Consider the following 19,555-nt stretch of genomic DNA (forward strand, 5'->3'; position numbering starts at 1 on the left):
GTTATCTCTCACCCACATCTGGACAGCTGTGAGTCTGGCACACCCCACCCTGGCCTGGCCAGCCCCAAGGCCCCCTAGGGTTTTCCTGGGTCTTCCTTCGAGGATGAAGGTTTGATGGCTGGGTTCTCAGGGCTCCCGGTCCCCGGCAGGAAGGCACAGCTTCCGGAGGTCCCTGTCCTGCCTCTGTCCATCCTCCGCTCTGGCCCCAGGTGCCAGGGCAGCTTCTCGTCTCTCCTCTCCTTGCATTTGCCCTTAGGACTTGCTCCTCCTCTGCAGCCTTCCCTACAGGGACCTGCTCTGTGCACACACGGCCCAGGCAGTCCCTCTCCTCCTTGCCCCAGACCAGAGCACCCTAGCCACCCTCTCCCCAAGATCCCAGCCATCTCCGAAGAGCTGGCCCCCGGGTGCTAAGACGCTGACACTCAGTCAACCCGAAACAATGTCAGGTCAACAAAAACAATCATCCCCACACCGAGCTCTGGAGCTCACAAAGCCCCAATGTCTGGGCACACTGGCTCCTCTGTGGCAGCCCGGCCCAGGCCCCCAGGCCAGAGCAGCCGTATTCTCGGCCCCCGCCATGCCTCTCCCCCCCACCCAGTGGGACAGTCTCTCTGCTCCTGGGGGGTGGCCAGGGACTGGTCACCTGCTTCTAGGCTCTGGTTGCTAAAGAGACAGAGACTGGGCCGGGCGCGGTGGCTCAAGCCTGTAATCCTAGCACTCTGGGAGGCCGAGGCGGGCGGATTGCTCGAGGTCAGGAGTTCGAAACCAGCCTGAGCAAGAGCAAGACCCCGTCTCTACTATAAATAGAAAGAAATTAATTGGCCAACTAATATATATATATATATAATTAGCCGGGCATGGTGGCGCATGCCTGTAGTCCCAGCTACTCGGGAGGCTGAGGCAGAAGGATTGCTTGAGCCCAGGAGTTTGAGGTTGCTGTGAGCTAGGCTGACGCCACGGCACTCACTCTAGCCTGTGCAACAAAGTGAGACTCTGTCTCAAAAAAAAAAAAATAAATAAAAATAAAGAGACAGAGACTGAAAGATGAGTTCAGATCAGCACGAATGAAGAGAGGTTTTAGAGCAGACAAAAAGCATGTTGTGGACATCGCTCTGAGCTCAGAGAGAGGAACCTGCCCCAGCCCCGCTCCGGCACTGCCTGGCTGTGGGAACCTGGGCAAGTCCCTGGCCCTGTCTGAGCTTCCGTTTCCTCATCAATAAAGTGAGAGTGATGGGTGCCGTGGCCACCAGCCTTAAGTCCAGACTTAAGCAATAGAAGCTCGGGAAGCTCGGGGGCAGGGACGGAGAGATTGGCGTGGCTTGCAATTCCGCAGCCATTTACTGGTCTCCACCACAAGCCTGCGCTGCGCCGTGTCCTGCAGAGAGGACAGGGCAGGGCCTCTGTCCCAGGGACTGTGCCGGGCCCCTCACCTGGTGCTCACACTTAATCCTCACAAACCCCCATTTCACAGAGGAGGAAACTGAAGCAGCAGAGAGGTGAAGAGGCTTCCCAGGTGAAAAGAATGCCCATGAGCCGGGCGTGGTGGCATGAACCTGTAGTCCCAGCTACTCAGGAGGCCGAGGTGGGAGGATCATTATTGAGCCCAGGAGTTCATGACCAGCTGGGCTGGACAACATAGCTAGACCCCATCTCTAAAAACAAATATTGAAAATAAGAATGCCCAGTGAACCAGCACCTGCTCCATGCAGGGCACTGGGCCAAGCCCTCATGTGCATCATGTCGCTGTGCTCTCCAAGCCCCTCTGAGGCTGGCACTGTTTGTTATTGTTCATTCACCTCTTACAGATGACTTGCCCAAGGGCTCTGGGCCAATGAAGCCGAAGCTGGCATTCAGGCTGGCAAACTGCCAGGCTGGCAATACTGCATCCTGCCTGCCCCAAGCCTCTCCTGCCACCTGGGCCTTCATGCTAGTCAAGGACAGAGAGAGGCTCTGGCCAAGGGGGCTGGGCGGTGCCACCTCCCACTTCAGCTGGTGGGATCTGTCCCAAACTCTGGGGCCACACTGGGCTGGCTTCCTGTGGCCCCTGGCAGGGAGTGCCAAGTGAAGGCCCTGCCTTCCTGCCCCAGCCCAGCAGGCCCAGTCCCCTCTGCCTGTCCCCAGTCGAGAGTGCAGGGGAGCAATGGGGCACCTCTCCTGGGGGCCAGAAAGGACTGGCGGCTGGCTGGGGGACAAGAAGAGGAACACCTGTCTTAGGATTGCTGTGCAGGCACTGCCCCCTGCCAGCCCACCAGACACTCAGGCAGAGGCACAGCCACTTGGCGACTGGTCCTTTCCGCTCATACCACATGTTCTAGGTCATTCTCATTGCCCTGACTGAGTGTGGCTGTTTCTTCCCCAAGTGTGCCCAGCATCACATTTACATTTGTTTGTGCTTTTCTGGGAAGATGTGGGCTCCTGTCACTTGGACTGGGGTCAGTCCAATTCATCTGAAGGCCCCACGTGCCTGGCACTAGGCCTGGATAGGGAAGCAGGGAGGGAGGGACACTTGTCTCCTTTTAGCCCCTGGCTGGATGGAGATGGTCAGAAAGACTGGCATTTGGGGGACTTGAGCAGGGCCCCAGGACACTTTGAGAGGGTGTCTAGACTGGCCCTCCAGGGTCACACCCCCCCCCCCCAGCCCGGCCTCCCCTCCCCCTGGAGTCCTGCCACACGCACTCCGTACTCCGCCATTGCCTAAGACTAAGGGAGGAGCCTAGCGGGTTCCCTTCCAAGGTCATGGCTGTCCTTGTCTGGGTTTATGCTCACAGAAGTTTGCAGAAAGAGCCCGATGTCACAGATGTCAGCGGGAGTGGTGTGAGCCGAGGGCCGACCCCCTGGGGTGCTGTTCCAGACCACAGGGCCCCGGCCGTGGGTGGGGGCAGGTTGTCCCAGGGGAAGACGCTGTGGGCAGAAGGTGGATTTCTTTCGAAGGGACAAGACTTTCTCATTTTTTTGGTGGTCCTGGATGCAGTCAGCCCCCAAGGGAGAAGTGAGCAGGGAGAAGGGGGAAAGAGTAGAACAAGGAGTTCCGTCTGCCTGCGGTCTTTACAAGCCCTGTTCCCTCATCCTGAGACAACTTTCCTTCCACACTTGCTGGACCAAAGCTTCGCCCTTCAAGGCTCGCTGCTCGCATTCCTGATGCTGTGGCACCTCCCCTGCCTCGCAAAACTCCCCCCTGCACATTGAGAGGCCTCAGCCCAGAGCACGCCTGTGTCATTGCCCCCTGAGTCCTGCCAGGATGGTCCACAGTCCTGTCTCTCCTCCACAGACCCTGGTCCTGAGGACAGGGACCACTGCTCAGGCCCTCACGCCTGGCCCAGGGCTCTGCCTGCAGCTGACGGTTCGTACGCGCCTGCTGCCTTCACTGGAATCGACGCCAAAATCCATCCCTCACCCCTCTGACAAAAGTATCTGTGAGAAAACTAATATTTGAGCAAGGCCCTGTGAGTGACACATTAACAGTCTTATTTAATTTTAATCATTTCCCTAAACATGAGGAGCAAAGAAACAAACTCTGGGCCTCCTCCAGACCTCCCCACTCACTGGTTCTTCAAACCCCCAAACTGAGCTGCTTCCTTGAACTCCTAACCTCAAGCGATCCTCCCACCTAGGCCTCCCAGAGTGCTAGGATTACAGGCGTGAGCCACCGCGCCCGGCCTTGAGCTGCTTCCTTGATTCTTCTCCTTCCCTCACTCCCCCACCCCGGCTCCTGCTACCCGGTGTCTCTCAACGGTCCCATCCTCAGTTCTCCACCTCCACTGCCCACCCCCAGACCCACAGGGTCCTCCTCTGGTACCCCAGGAGTCTCTGGCCTGGCCTTCCCGCTTCACTGTGGCCCCTTACGGCGCAGGTGCCACACAGCAGTCAGATGATGAATGGAATCCGAAGCATAAATCAGGTTATATCACCACCATGTGTAAAATCCTTCATGGCTTCCCCACATGTGGGTAATGTCCATTCCCTCCTCTAGGCTTCTTACCACTCAGGTCTCAGGTCAAATGTTACCCCTGCAAAAGGCCCTTAGAGGGCCCGGTGCAGTGGCTCACACTTGTAATCCTAGCACTCTGGGAGGCCGAGGCCGGCAGATCATTTGAGTTTGGAGTTGGAAGCCAACCTGAGCAAGAGCCAGACCCCGTCTCTACTATAAATAGAAAGAAATTAATTGGCCAACGAAAAATATATAGAAAAAATTAGCCAGGCATGGTGGTGCATGCCTGTAGTCCCAGATACTTGGGGGGCTGAGGCAGAAGGATTGCTTGAGCCCAGGAGATTGAGGTTGCTGTGAGCTAGGCTGGCGCCATGGTACTCACTCTAGCCCAGGCAACAGAGCAAGACTCTGTCTCAAAAAAAAAAAAAAAAAAAAGGCTCTTAGAGGCCTTCTTTAACCACCCAATTAGACATAATCCCCAGCCACTCTATCACTGTGTCTAAGAATATCAGGATGGGCCGTGTGTGTGAGAAAACCCAAAATCTTAGTCGCTTAAGCAATATAGAAGTTTATTTCTCTTGCATGTAAATGTCTGAAGGTAGGAAGTCCCAGGCTGCCATGGTGTTCCACAGTGTCAGGGACTCCAACCGGGTACCTTTTATCTTGTAGCATCTGCAGCAGGTGGCAAAATGGTCCAAAATGGTTGCTTGAGCTTCAGCCATCACCTCTGCATTCCAGCCATCACCTCCTCCTCCAGGAAACAGGAGGAGATATGTGCCCCCTTCTTCCAGAGATTGCTTCTGCATACATCCCATTTGTCTGGACTTAGTTACTTGGCTACACTTATCATCAAGGGAGCCTGGGAAATGTAGTCTCTTTTTTTTTTTTTGAGACAGAGTCTCACTTTGTTGCCCAGTCTAGAATGCTGTGGCGTCAACCTAGCTCACAGCAACCTCAAACGCCTCATGGGCTCAAGTGATCCTCTTGCCTCAGCCTCCCGAGTAGCTGGGACTATAGGCATGTGCCACCATGCCCAGCTAATTTTTTATATACCCTTTTTTAGTTGTCCAGCTAATTTCTTTCTATTTTTTCTGTAGAGATGGGGTCTCACTCTTGCTCAGGCTGGTCTCCAACTCCTGAGCTCAAATGATCCACCTGCTTCGGCCTCCCAGAGTTCTAGGATTACAGGCATGAGCCACCGCGCCCGGCCACCTGGAATCTCTTAATGCCATTTCTCTGGGAAATTCCACCCCAAGTTCTCATTAATGTCATTCCTAGAGCCTCTAATGGGATCAACATAATACATGGTTGTTTGGGAAAAATTTCTGTAACCTTACTGCAAATCAATGGATGAGGATGTCCCATAGAATCCATGAAATAAATCCTGCTGGAATGAAGCACTGGATGAGGTCTGGAACTTCAGATGAACTGATCATTTTCTTTCAAACAAGAGAACTATCTAACTCATCAGGTGTCTCTCTTTACCTTGGCTGCTAGGAAACCTAGAGTTTGAATTCATCACCCAGAGGCAGCCCCAACTTCAGATGAAGTGCTGTAGTGAACAGAATACACATAATTTGGATCCAGAGAGCCTAAACTTGAGTCTCAGCCAATGTTCCTGTCAGCGAGACAGTCAAACTTCCCTGGACCTTAGAACACTCCCAAGTCACCTCTATCTTCCCGCCTGCCCTGGCCTGGCCTGCATTTCCTCATCCTTTTCAGTACCACCTCATCCATCACTAACCCCACTGTGGAGCCTCTGTCCCCAGGGGGTAAAGCACAGCTCACAGTTGTGGGGAGCTAGAGCCACTCTAGGATGGCTCACAAGTCCCCAGAGACCCAGGGGCTTCAAAATGAATGAGTCAACTAGAAGTTTCTTTCTTTTTTCTTTTCTTTATTATTATTATTATTATTATTTTTGAGACAGTCACACTCTGTTGCCCAGGTTGGAATGCAGTGGTGTTATCATAGCTCACTGTAACCTCCAACTCCTGGCTCAAGTTATCTGCATATGTAGGACTACAGGTACCAGGCCACCACACCTGGCTAATTATTAAAAATTTGTTGGCTGGGCAACGGTCACTCACGCCTGTAATCCTAGCACTCTGGGAGGCCAAGGCGGGAGGACAGCTCAAGGTCAGGAGTTCGAGACCAGCCTGAGCAAGAGGGAGACCCCCGTCTCTACTAAAAATGGAAAGAAATTAATTGGCCAACTAAAAATATAGAAAAAATTAGCTGGGCATGGTGGCACATGCCTACATTCCCAGCTACTTGGGAGGCTAAGGCAGAAGGATTGCTTGAGTCCAGAAGTTTGAGGTTGCTGTGAGCTGGGCTGATGCCATGGCACTCTAGCTGGGGTAACTGAGCAAGACTCTGTCTCAAAAAAAAAAAAAATTTGTTGTAGAGACAGAGTCTCTCTAAATTGCCCAGTCTGGTCTTTTTTTTTTTTTTTTTTTTTTGAGACAGAGTCACACTTTGTTGTCCAGGCTAGAGTGAGTGCCATGGCATCAGCCTAGCTCACAGCAACCTCAAACTCCTGGGCTCAAGCAATCCTCCTGCCTCAGCCTCCCGAGTAGCTGGGACTACAGGCATGTGCCACCACGCCCGGCTAATTTTTCTATATATATTAGTTGGCCAATTAATTTCTTCCTATTTATAGTAGAGACGGGATCTGGCTCTTGCTCAGGTTGGTTTCGAACTCCAAACTCAAAGGATCCGCTGGCCTCAGCCTCCCAGAGTGCTAGGATTACAGGCGTGACCCACCGCGCCCGGCCCCCAGTCTGGTCTTGAATTCCTGGCTCACGAGATCCTCCCATCTCAGTCTTCCAAAGTTCTGGGATTACAGGCATGAGTCACTGTACTGGGTTCAACCAGGAAGTTTCTGTTCCTTCACTTATTTATTCACCTACTCACACAAGGGTCATCAAAGAGAGTTTAGTCGTGGAAAAAGCCCCATCCCAGAGAGAGAGCCTGAAATCTGGGCTCTCTCCAGCTGTCTCTTCCCAATTAATTACCAACCTCTGACTCTTCGCTTCCTCATGGGTATAAAAAGACACTTTGCACAAAGACGGTCCTCAATAAGGTATGCTGTTTTTACTTAGCAGCCCGTTCTCAGTGAATCCTCATAATACTCGAAGAAAGTGGCACACAGAGAAGTGAAGTAACTTCTCCAAGATCACACAGCTCATAAGCAGTAGAGCTGGAACTGGATTTGCAAGCTGAATGCTAATAGAATTGGGATGGGGGGAAGGGAGGGAAAACCCTCCAGGAAATGGCTCTGCTCAGTAGGTGAGAGTTCAAGGTCAAACTGGCCAGAGAGAGCCAAGCACAGGTGGGGCAGCAGCGGACCGGAAATGGGGAATCGCTGTGCACTGTACCGACCCTGGCCTGGAGGGCTGGCCGGGCAAGGCAAGGCCCTCGGTTCCAGCACCGACTGACCACCTGGGAGTCGGAGGCTGAAGACTCCAGCTCTGCCCACTTAGGGCCCAAGAGTGGGGAGGACCGCCCCAGAAGGACCTGCAGGCGAGGCACAGACCTGAGGGGGAAAGCGGGGAGGATCTGTGGGTGGGGCGTGGGGGGAGGAGAACCTGGTGGGGTTCAGGAGCTGCTTATGGAGAGGACTCATATACCTGGGGGAGCTGTGCGTGGGGAGCCCTGTGCAGGACGGATGGCTCCCTGTTCCTTCCCCCACGGGGCGGGGAGGGTAGGGCACCTAGGGGCACCAGGGGCCCACTGACCCTGCACGCCTGGCTCCCTCCCACCCGGACCCTCCCAGTACCGGTGCAGCCTCTGGATAAAGTCCAAATTCCTCCCCTTGACCTGGCCCTGCCGCCTTCCCCAGCTCCAGGGGCTGTGAACTTGCTCTGGTCCCCAGCCTGCCCGCTGGTCCTCCTCTTCCCTTCATTCACCTCGTTAACTTTATTTTGTTTAATTCTTTTTTTTTTTCCCTTGAGACAGAGTCTCGCTTTGTTGCCCAGGCTAGAGTGAGTGCCATGGCGTCAGCCTAGCTCACAGCTACCTCAAACTCCTGGGCTCAAGCAATCCTACTGCCTCAGCCTCCCGAGTAGCTGGGACTACAGGCATGCACCACCATGCCTGGCTAATTTTTTCCTCTATATATTTGTTGGCCAATTAATTTCTTTCTATTTATAGTAGAGACGAGGTCTCGCTCTTGCTCAGGCTGATTTCGAACTCCTAACCTGGAGCAATCCGCCTGTCTTGGCCTCCCAGAGTGCTAGGATTACAGGCGTGAGCCACCGTGCCTGGACTCACCTTGTTAACTTTAAAGTGGAGCTTAGTCCCTTCTACAGTCCAGCCCCCTCCCCTTCTGGGCCCTCCCCTCTGCTGAAGCCTGTTGGGGACACCCACCCCGCCTTCCTCCCCTTCCTCTGGATCCTGAGGGCGGCCTGTGACTCAGTCCCCTCTGCTCAGGGTGGGGAGCTACTGTGTCCCTAGTGCATCTAGAAGGACACACTCTGCCCCCTCATGCTGTGAGAAGGGAACCCCAGCATTAAGCAGCACCCCCAATGCACTTTAAAAAAAAAACAACAAAACAACCAAGCACTGTGAACATATGTATCACTGCAGCTGTGACTGCGCAGCAGACCTTACCAGCCATAAGCGACCAGACCACCTGCACAGGCTGCGCTGGGTGGCTGGGGGAGGGGCGGGGAGGCGGGGCAGAGGGGAGATTGTGGGAGAATCTGTGTCTGGTGTCTCTGTGTTCCCTCAGAGTGTCCGTAAGGCAAGACGGTTGCTAGTGCTGCCCACGAGGGCAGAGGAAGGAGCTGTGGGTGATGGGCTTCCGTCTTCTCTCTGCCTTCCCTGTCTTGCCCGCCTGGTCTCCCTGAGGAATATTCTGGATTTCCTCTGCACACACCCTTCAGGGCAGGTAGGTCCCCACAGCAGTCCAGGCCTCCTGTCCCAGCCCGTCAGGGCCCCTTCCTTGCTGGGAAAGCTCTCCTTCTGACCTTCCTGGAGGAGGGGACAGCTGGTTACCCCAGAAAAGGGCCAAGCCCTGCCTCCAGGGCAGCCCCTTCCTTGGGGACAAGCTCCAGCCCTCCTCAGCCCCTCCTATCTGCTGAGCCAGATGTTTGGGGCTTCACGTGACAGCTGATGGCAGGGCCTGTCGCAGGGCCAGGGCCTGTGGGTGTGTCCAGCACTGTGTGCATGGGCTGGAGGGGTGGGTCTGGCATCTTACTAGCTGAGTGACCTTGACCAAGCCCCCAGACAACTCTGAAGTCTCAGGTTCTTCATCTGTCGCCTCCCGGAGAGGCCGTGCGGTGGGATGACATTGCGCAGGTAGCCCTCAGCACGGCGCAGGCACGCGGTTAAGCTCGATCAATGGCAGCTGTTGCCACTTTTAGGAGAAAAGCCCCAATCAGCACGGGTGTCCTGTGGGAGCCCTCCATTTACTGCACCCTGAGACCAGTGGCCCTGCCACCTCTGCCACATTCCCAGCAAGGGGGTAGAGCCTATAGATAGGCTGGCTCTGGGTCCAAAACCCCCAACCCTGGCTTCGCTTCCTTTGTGGCCTGTCCCAAAAATGGGACCTTGTGCTGCCCATCCTCCAGCCCAGCCGGAAGGCTGAGCTCTGAGAAGGCCTCCATTCCTCCTGCATGCCTCAGTCTCCCTGTGTGTGGGGAACCAATAAGACTCGAGCAGACTCAGCTCAGTGACTCTTTCCCCCCCAACAGCCTGGAGCCCCCAAGCCCAAGCTCCCCCTCCCTCCAGCTCCTTGGTTTTTTGTTTTGTTTTCTGAGACAGTGTCTCCCTCTTTCTTTCCTTCTTTCTTTTTTTTTTTTTTTGAGACAGAGTCTCACTTTGTTGCCCAGGTTAGAGTGAGTGCCGTGGCGTCAGCCTAGCTCACAGCAACCTCAAACTCCTGGGCTCAAGGGATCCTCCTGCCTCAGCCTCTCAAGCAGCTGGGACTACAGGCACATGCCTGGTTAATTTTTTCTATATATATTAGTTGGCCAATTAATTTCTTTCTATTTTTAGTAGAGACAGCGTCTTGCTCTTGCTCAGGCTGGTTTTGAACTCCTGACCTGGAGCAATCCGCCTGGCTTGGCCTCCCAGAGTGCTAGGATTACAGACGTGAGCCACCTCGCCCAGCCAGTGTCTTGCTCTTTTACTGGTCAGAGCACAGTGGCGTCATCATAGCTCACAGCAACCTCAAACTCCTGGGCTCCAGTGGTCCTCCTGCCTCAGCCTCCCAGGTAGCTGGGACTACAGGTGTTCACCACCACGCCAGGCTAATTTTTCTATTTTTAGTAAAGACAGGGTCTCGCTCTTGCTCAGAATGGTGTCAAGTCCTGCCTCTGCCTCCCAGAGTGCTAGGATTATAGACATGAGCCCCTGAGCCACTGGCCTCCTTGTTTCTTTTTGAACAGGGCAGCGAATCAGAATCCAGAGCCTCAACTTGTCCCTGCACTGGTTAATTTCATTGGTTCCCAGCCATCTGTGCTGCAGGGAGCCTGGGTGGGTGGCGTGGGGCGTAGGCAGCCCGGTCTGTTTTACCCAGGCCCCTATCACAGAACCAGGCACTGTCAGCTGAGAGACTTGGGAGGGGACAACATTAACCTATCTTGCTTTGGAAAAAAAAAATACTGGGTCTGATATCAGCCTGGGAGAGGAGGGGAGGAGGTTTCCAGACTGTGTCTCAGTTTAAACTTTGGAAACGAGGAATGGGGTTTCCCAGCCTCCACTTTGAGAAGGGGGGTTAGTTTATTTATTCATCCAGAGAGTTAATCCACAAACATTTATTTTGCACCTGCAATATGTCAGGGACTATGCTGGGCACCTGTGGATACACAAGCCTGAAACCCAGGGTAAGCGGGCTGAGCCTCTGAGTCAGGGGAGAGTAAAACCCCCAGGCCTGGGTCTGTGCAGAGAAACACAACAGCCTGTTGCCTGTGGGAGCCTCCCATCATTTTGGCCGGCAAAGCTCAGGAGTGAGCAGGAATTTCCTCCTGTGATTTAGCAGAGAAGTAGCCAGGTGGACTGGAAGCACGGTAGCAGGTGTGTCAATGAAGGAATAAGCCGGCAGCTTGGTGGCTCCTGCCATCCCTTCTCCATCTCAGACAGGAAGGCCTTGGAGGGCAGGTACCAAGAAGGACCGCCAGTAGCTGCAGTGTGTCATCCTCTGCCTCATCTGCCCAGCAGACGCCAGACCTTGCAGGACCCCACGGGGGTGTCCACTCACACCAGGACTCCTCACCAGGAGAGACACCACTCGGACTAAACACGGCCCCACACCCAGATGTTGCCTCTAATATATTCCCACTCAAAGGAAAAAGATTCCCAGGATTTTAATGGATTCTGTCCCGGGGTAGGATAAAGAAAGGATGGGCCGTGAGTGTCTGGTTGATCCCAGGAAGCATGAAAACTTTTGAGGATGTCAGGCGGGCAATGCTGAGAAGTCAGCTGTCAGGCAGAGACGGTTTGAGCACCAAGAACAGAAAGAGAATCAGGCTGACCTGAAATGAGCCAGGCGTGGAAAGCTTCGGGGCCACACGGACAGGAGGGCCGGAGGGTCAAAACGTGCTTGTAACCACAGCCAAGCGTCTGCAGGAGCATGGCCATGGGGACAGGAAATGAAGGCCAAAGAACAAGCAGGGACTGAAGAGATGTTTCTGCAGGATGACATTAAGCTCCTACTCCTCCATTTGTACTTTAAAGTGAGTTTAGATTATTGGAAATTCAGCACCGCAAAGAAGCCCTCAGCCGCCAGATAACCAGATTTAATATGGTTCGAATGATTTTATTGGTATATGTTTGGCCAATTGTTTAAGGTGTTTAGTGTTCAGAAAAACCAGCCATCATTGAATTGAATTGAATTCATTATTGAATTGAAGCAAAGTTGGCAGGGCCTAGATGACTGAGTTCCAATCCCAACTCTATCCCAGCTCTATCGCCTGTGTGACTTCAGGCAAGTTATTCCACCTCTCTGGGCTTTAGTCGCCTCAGCTGAAAACTGGGAGCCAGGTAATAATAATAGCTAGGGTAGTTCTGAGGATTAAATGAAGAATGCAGTCCGCAGTCTGTCCCTCCGGAGCTATCTTCTCCCTCCACTCCACATACCCACACAGCTTGGCCCTCCTCCAAGGTGCGCTGTCCCAGCCAATGACACCCCGTCCACCTGCTGCTCAAGCGGGAGTCCTGGGAACGACCTCTAAACTTCCACCTCATCTGGCCAATCACCAAGGAGCCTGCCGTTGGCTTCTCCGCAACTGGATGACCTTCTAAAGGCCACATGGGAGCCTGTCACCTCTGGCTAATATCCATCTGCTAACATTCAAATCCAGTAGCTTCATTCTTCCTTCTCATTCCCTGCCCCCTTCACATATACACCGAACTACATGTGGATCCTGCATGATTAGCACTCAGTAGGCACTCGATAAATGTTTGTTGAATGTGCATGCTGAAAGGTGATGATAAGAAGATTGGAAAACATATACCGCACAGTTCCCAATGGCAAAAGCTGGAAAAATTATAGACTTCAGAATAAAATAACCCTACTGTAGTCCCCTCTTATTTTCAGGGGATATATTCCAAGACCCCCAGTAGATGGTACTGACCCCTATTAATACTATGTTTTTTCACATACATATATACCTATGATAAAATTTAATTTATAAATCAGGCACAGTAAGAGATTGACAATAATAACTAATAAAATAGAACAATTATAACAATATATGATAATAAAAGTTACATGAATGTGGTCTCTCCCTCACACACACACACTCAAAATATTTGTACTCACCTATTATCTGACCATGGTTGACCGAAGGTAACTGAAACCCTGGTTAAATTAACCTTAACCACTGTATAAAACTCTCATAAGGGCCAGGCATGGTGGCTCACGCCTATAATCCTAGCACTCTGGGAGGCCGAGGCAGGAGGATTGCTTGAGCCCAGGAGTTTGAGGTTGCCGTGAGCTAGGCTGATGCCATGGCACTCTATGGAAATACTTCATAGCCTCAAGGGAGGAAAGATTTCTTTTCTTTTTATCTTTTTTTTTTTTTTTTTTTTTGAGATGGAGTCTTGGTCTGTCACCTGGGCTAGAATGTCATGACATCAGCCTAGCTCACAGCAACCTCAGACTCCTGGGCTCAAGTGATTCTCCTGCCTCAGCCTCCCGAGTAGCTAGGTTTACAGGTGCCTGCCAACATGCCTGGCGAATTTTGCTATTTTTAGTAGAGATGGAGTTTCACTCTTGCTCAGGCTGGTCTTGAACACTTGATCTCAAGGAATCCTCCTGCCTTGGCCATCCAGAGCGCTAGGATTACAGCTACTCAGGAGTTTGAGGTTGCTGTGAGCTAGGCTGATGCCACAGCACTCTAGCCCAGACTCTGTCTCAAGAAAGAAACAGAGACAGAGAGAGAGAGAGAGAAAGAGAAAGAAAGAAAGAAGAAAGAAAGAGAAAGAAATAACATCTTTATCGCGATATTAATAATTCACATACTGTAAAATTCACCCATTTAACGGTGTACAATTCAGTGGCTTTTAGTATTCACAATGTTTTGAAACCATCGCAGTCTCAGTTTAGAACATTTCCATCACACGGAAAAGAAAGTCCACACACATTAGCAGTCACTCCTCATTTCTCTCACCCCAAGACCTAGGCAACCACTTATTTACTTTCTGCCCCCATAGATTTGCCTATTCTGGACATTTCCTGTAAGTGTAATCATACCCTATAGGGTTTTTTTGTGTGTGTGTGACCAGCTTCTTTCGCTTAGCGTGATGTTTTTCAGGTATTCCCATGTTGTAGCATGTGTCAGTCCTTCATTCCCTTTTATTGCTAAATAATAATCCATTGTACATTCTATTTATCCATTCGTTAGCTTTTAGGTTGTTTCTACTTTTTGGCTGTGGTGACTACCACTGCTATGAACCGAACGCTTCTTGTACCATATGTAAACTGGTACGATGTTACTTACTGATGACAGTAAGTTAAAGATATTTTCCCAGTGGGGTGTTCCTGCAGGGTTTGAACCCTAGATTTCCATACCCACCGAGTGCTGCCCACTCAGTTACCATCAGGCATGGGATCAACAAGGGGGTCCCCTGAGCCTGGATTTATTCTTCTCTGCCCCCATGACATAGCACAACCCTATATCCTCATGATATCAGGGTCTATTACCCCTGCTGTCTTTGTCTGCTGGTCCTGCTGCCACATGGAGCTCAGAGTGATCATGAGAGAGGCATAGCTTTAGGTTGAGTATAATAGAATCCTTATTGGCTGGGCGAGGTGGCTCACGCCTGTAATCCTAGCAATCTGGGAGGCCGAGGCAGGTGGATCACTCAAGGTCAGAAGTTCGAGCAAGACCCCGTCTCTACTATAAATAGAAAGAAATTAATTGGTCAACTAATATATATAGAAAAAATGAGCTTGGCATGGTGGCGCATGCCTGTAGTCCCAGCTACTTGGGAGACTAAGGCAGGAGGATTGCTTGAGCCCAGGAAATTGAGGTTGCTGTGAGCTAGGCTGACGCCACAGCACTCACTCTAGCCTGAGCAACAAAGCGAGACTCTGTCTCAAAAAAAAAAAAAAAACAAAACAAAACACAAAAAATGAATCCTTATTGAGTGGCCTAGTAAGAGCATTCCCTCCACCCACCTATTACACCTGTGAATAGTCATTGTATTCCAGCCTGGGCAACATAGCAAGACCCCATCTCTTAAAAAAATAAAGTACGAGAATGAAACACAAATTCCACAGGACATCGCTGGGAATAGTGGTGAAGGGGACCACTCCAACTTCTACTCTTTTGTTGATAGAGTCGTGTATTCTAGCTATTGTGGACATAGAACCATATAATGATCATTGGTTCAAAGTAGACACTGTATCTTTAAGGACATCACCTAAACTCCAAGCCAGCAGATTCTGGGTGTTGTCGGATATGGTAAGACAGTGTATCTTGTGGTCTTGTGCCCATTGTCACATCTCCTTTATTATAAAGTGATTCCCTTTGTCCAAAGTGATGTTATGCGGGGCGAGGTGGCTCACGCCTATAATCCCAGCACTTTGAGAGGCCACGGCAGGGGGATTGCTTGAGCTCAGGAGTTTGGAGTTGAGATCAGCCTGAGCGAGACCCCATCTCTACAAAAAATTTAAAAAATTAGTCTGGTGCAGTCACATACACCTGTAGTCCTAGCTACTTGGGAGGCTGAGGCGGAGGATGGCTTGAACCCAGGACATGGAGGTTGTACTGAGCTATGATGATGCCATTGCACTCTAGTCTGGGCAACAGAGTGAGACTTTGTCTCAAAAAACAAAAAAGAAGAGAAAATCAGAAAACGAAGGTGATGTGATTCAGGATCTCACATTGATCAATCAGACACTCTGTGAACTCTTGGGTGGTAGGTAGTGGCGTTAGCTCGGATACCGTAGACAGGAAAGGCAAACACATGTCCAGATTACATATGAATCCCAGAAGGACAAATCAGCTCCTGTCCAGAGTGGAAGGGGACTGAACTTGGTTGGTCTCCTTGAAAACTGGGCTCAGAGGAGTCTCTGAGGCTCGCGGGTTGGACACTGAGCAGCAGCAGTGCTAGAGCAGCTTTCATGAGAGGACACCCTGCTGCTGAACTCGGGCATCACCCCAGTCCTCCATACCAGAGCTGCTCTGTTCACAGGCACGGTGAGTAATCGCTGGGTGGCTGAGAGTAGAAGCTGGATGGCAGCTCTTGGCCAAGCTGTCTTGCCCACCTGGTTGCTTGGTCCCTCTTCTGCCAAGAATGCCCAGCTCATGATGGGCACCTCTGAGCAGCTGCCCGGGGGTCAGGTCTCAGTAGCACATGAAATTTTAAAAGTTTGAATAATCCTCTGCTGCAGATGACATGGCCTTGCTCCAGAACATTTTGGGCTTGCCAGAGACTCTCCAGAGCATCCTATGAATCACAGATAGATGGCATCTGCTGGGTTACATGGGCCCAAGTGGCAGGGGAGTTTGCATTTTGGCCGGGACCTGAAAAACCTCCCGTTTTGGGCCCCAGTCAAAACCAGCAGCCTTCTGAATTACCTGGTAAGTTGGAATGGTATTTCCAAGTTTGGCATTTATTATCTCCAGTTTCTGAAGGGGCCTGCCAGGCTCTGGGTGTCTCTCTTAGTGGTAGCAGGTACGTGGTGGTGCCAGCCCGTGGACCCCTACACATTTCACAAAGATCCTTGTGTCTCCATAGGATTTATCCTCCACCCTCCGGCAAGCGAATATCTTGCTGCTTCCTGCTCACCAGAATTACTCAGTGTCATCAATATAGGAGACAGTGTAATGTTCTATGGAATACCAAGATGATCAAGGTCCCTTTGGAGTCTTGTTACAGAAAGCAGGAGAGTTTATACAGCCCTGGGGACAGACTGTGAATGTGTACTGCTGTCTCTCCTGAGCATAAGGGAACCGCTTCTAATCTTCCTTCCTTCACCAAATTAACAGCCTCATGCTAAATGGCAGGGGCTGTGTCGATCTGTTCTAAGGAAGCTAGCACATCTGGCCCAGCCTTCAATTGGGGCGACACTTGGTTATGTTCACCCGCATCTGCAATGATCCATCTGGATTTTGCAAGAGCCAGATTGGTGAGTTAAATGGAGATATCAAGGGACCACTGCTCCTGTGTCCTTTGTGAGTGACTATAATCACTGGCATTCTGCCTGGCATGGGGAATCACTTCTGATTTACTATCTTGGTGGAGGTGAGAGGCAGTTTCCACTTGACTGAATGGCTCTTATTTTAGGAAACTGGCGTGAGAGTTCTGCTAGCTGCTAAGTATATCTATTCCACTTACGTACTCAGGGACCAGGGAAATAACTACCAGGTGGGTCTGAGGCCAGGTCTCCTTCCATCACCTGGCTTCTGTATGTCCCTTTCTTTCTTTCTTTCTTTCTTTCTTTCTTTCTTTCTTTCTTTCTTTCTTTCTTTCTTTCTTTCTTTCTTTCTTTCTTTCTTTCTTTCTTTCTTTCTCTCTCTCTCTCTCTCTCTCTCTCTCTCTCTCTCTTTCTTTCTTTCTTTCTTTGAGACAGAGTTTCACTCTGTTTCCCTGAGTAGAGTGTCAGCCTAGATCGCAGCAAACTCAAACTCCTGGGCTCCAGTGATCCTCCTGCCTCAGCTTCCCAAGTAGCTGGGACTACAGGCACATGACACCATGCCCAGCTAATTTTTCTCTGTTTTTTCTTTTTCTTTTCTTTTCTTTTTTTGAGACTTGAGTCTCGTTTTGTTGCCCAAGCTAGAGTGCTGTGGCATCAGCCTAGCTCACAGCAACCTCAAACTCCTGGGCTCAAGTAATCCTACTGTTTCAGCCTCCCAAGTAGCTGGGACTACAGGCCACCATGCCCGGTTAATTTTTTCTATATACATTAGTTGGCCAATTAATTTCTTTCTATTTATAGAAGAGACGGGGATCTCGCTCTTGCTCAGGCTGGTTTTGAACTCCCGACCTTCAGCAATCCGCCCGCCTAGGCCTCCCAGAGTGAGTGCTAGGATTATAGGCGTGAGCCACCTCGCCCGGCCCCAGCTAATTTTTCTATTTTTATTTTTTTTGAGACAGAGTCTCACTTCTGTTGCCCAGGCTAGAGTGCCGTGGTGTCAGCTTAGCTCACAGCAACCTCAAACTTCTGGGCTCAAGCGATCCTCCTGCCTCAGCCTCCCGAGTAGCAGGGACCACAGGCATGTGCCACCATGCCTGGCTAATTTTTTCTATATATTTTTAGTTGGCCAATTAATTTCTTTCTATTTTTAGTAGAGACGGGGTCTCGCTCTTGCTCAGGCTGGTCTTGAACTCCTGACCTCGAGCAATCCACCCGCCTCGGCCTCCCAGAGTGCTAGGATTACAGGCGTGAGCCACCGCGCCCGGCCTAATTTTTCTATTTTTAGTAGAGACAGAGTCTCACTCTTGCTTAGGCTGGTCTTGAACTGCTGACCTCAAGCAATCTTCCTACCTCGGCCTTCCAGAGTACTAGGATTACAGGCATGAGCCAGCGTGCCCGACCTGTCCCACTTTAATATATGTCCATGATGGCAAGTTGGTCTCCTTAAGGATAAGTGGCAGCTTAGACTCTGTATCCAAAGTCTTGAAAGATCTGTGTATTCCCCTTTCCCCAGTGCACAGTTGCTCTGATAAACAGTTGTAAGCACCTTTAGGGGAAGAATGGGATAATTCCTATAATATAAACTTGGTGTAGCATTGCAAGATTCTTCCTGAGGGAACTGGCCTCCCCTTCAATCCACTGGCTCCATATCTGAAAAATGTTTTGTGTCTGGAAACTGGGTGAGGGGTCATAATTTTCCTTTGCAGTGGCTGACATCAGCCTCTGCTTTCTCATTCTTGCTTGTTTTTGTTTATATGTCAATAAATACCCTCCTTAGCTATCTAGGAACATCATGGTCTCTTGGTCATCACAATAAATCTCTGCTACCATTCTGGTCTTTCTGTACATATGGTAATCATGTCTGCCTAGCCTCTGACAACCAAGAGCTGCCACTTGGCCTCTGCTCTGGACTCCTGTCACACCCACTGACTCCAGGAAGCCTTGTTCCACAGCAGCTTCTACTACCATGAACTATGATCTGCAGAGGACAGCCACCACTGAGCTGCAAATGTCAGTGGCCTTCCACCAGCTAGTACATTTCTTACCACTTTATAGAAGAGAGTATTTATGGGCCCTCATGAAGAACACAGCAGGCTGGAGGATCTCTGGCCTTATATAATAATAATTCTATTCTGGCATGTCCACCTCACTGAACCTTTCCCCAGTATTCTCCCAAGGAAGTTTCAATATCTCTACCTCATTTGCTGTAACCCATAGTTTTTCCTAAACTTGGAGAACTATCCCAGAGGCATATTGCCACTAGCTTCAGGTGTCCTTGCCAAGCCTTTAAAATGTTAAATCCAGGCGGGGCACAGTGGCTCATGCCTGTAATCCTAGCATTCTGGGAGTCGAGGTGGGCAGATTGCTCAAGGTCAGGAGCTCGAAACCAGCCTGAGTAAGAGCGAGACCCCATCTCTACTAAAAATAGAAAGAAATTAATTGGTCAACTAAAAATATATAGAAAAAATTAGCCGGACATGGTGGTGCATGCCTGTGGTCCCAGCTGCTTGGAAGGCTGAGGCAGGAGGATTGCTTGAGCCTGGGAATTTTTTTTTTTGAGACAGAGTCTTGCTCTGTTACCCGGCTAGAGTGCTGTGGCATCAGCCTAGCTCACAGCAACTTCAAACTCCTGGGCTCAAGCAATCCTTCTGCCTCAGCCTCCTGAGTAGCTGGGACTACAGGCATGGGCCACCATGCCCAGCTAAAAAAAAAAAAAAAAAAATATATATATATATATATATATTTGGCCAATTAATTTCTTTCTATTTTTATAATAGAGACAGGGTCTCGCTCTTGCTCAGGCTGGTTTTGAACTCCTGATCTTGAGCAATCCGCCTGCTTCAGCCTCCCAGAGTGCTAGGATTATAGGCATGAGCCACGGCATCTGGCTGAGCCCTGGAATTTGAGGTTGCTGTGAGCTAGGCTGACACCACAGCACTCTACTCAGGGAAACAGAGTGAGATTCTGTCTCAAAAAAAAAAAAAAAATTAAATTCTCAGTCATGGGATAGTATCCTATATGGATAAACTCTCCCT

The sequence above is a fragment of the Microcebus murinus genome, chromosome 18 (assembly GCF_040939455.1).
Source record: "Microcebus murinus isolate Inina chromosome 18, M.murinus_Inina_mat1.0, whole genome shotgun sequence".
Lineage (NCBI taxonomy): Eukaryota > Metazoa > Chordata > Mammalia > Primates > Cheirogaleidae > Microcebus > Microcebus murinus.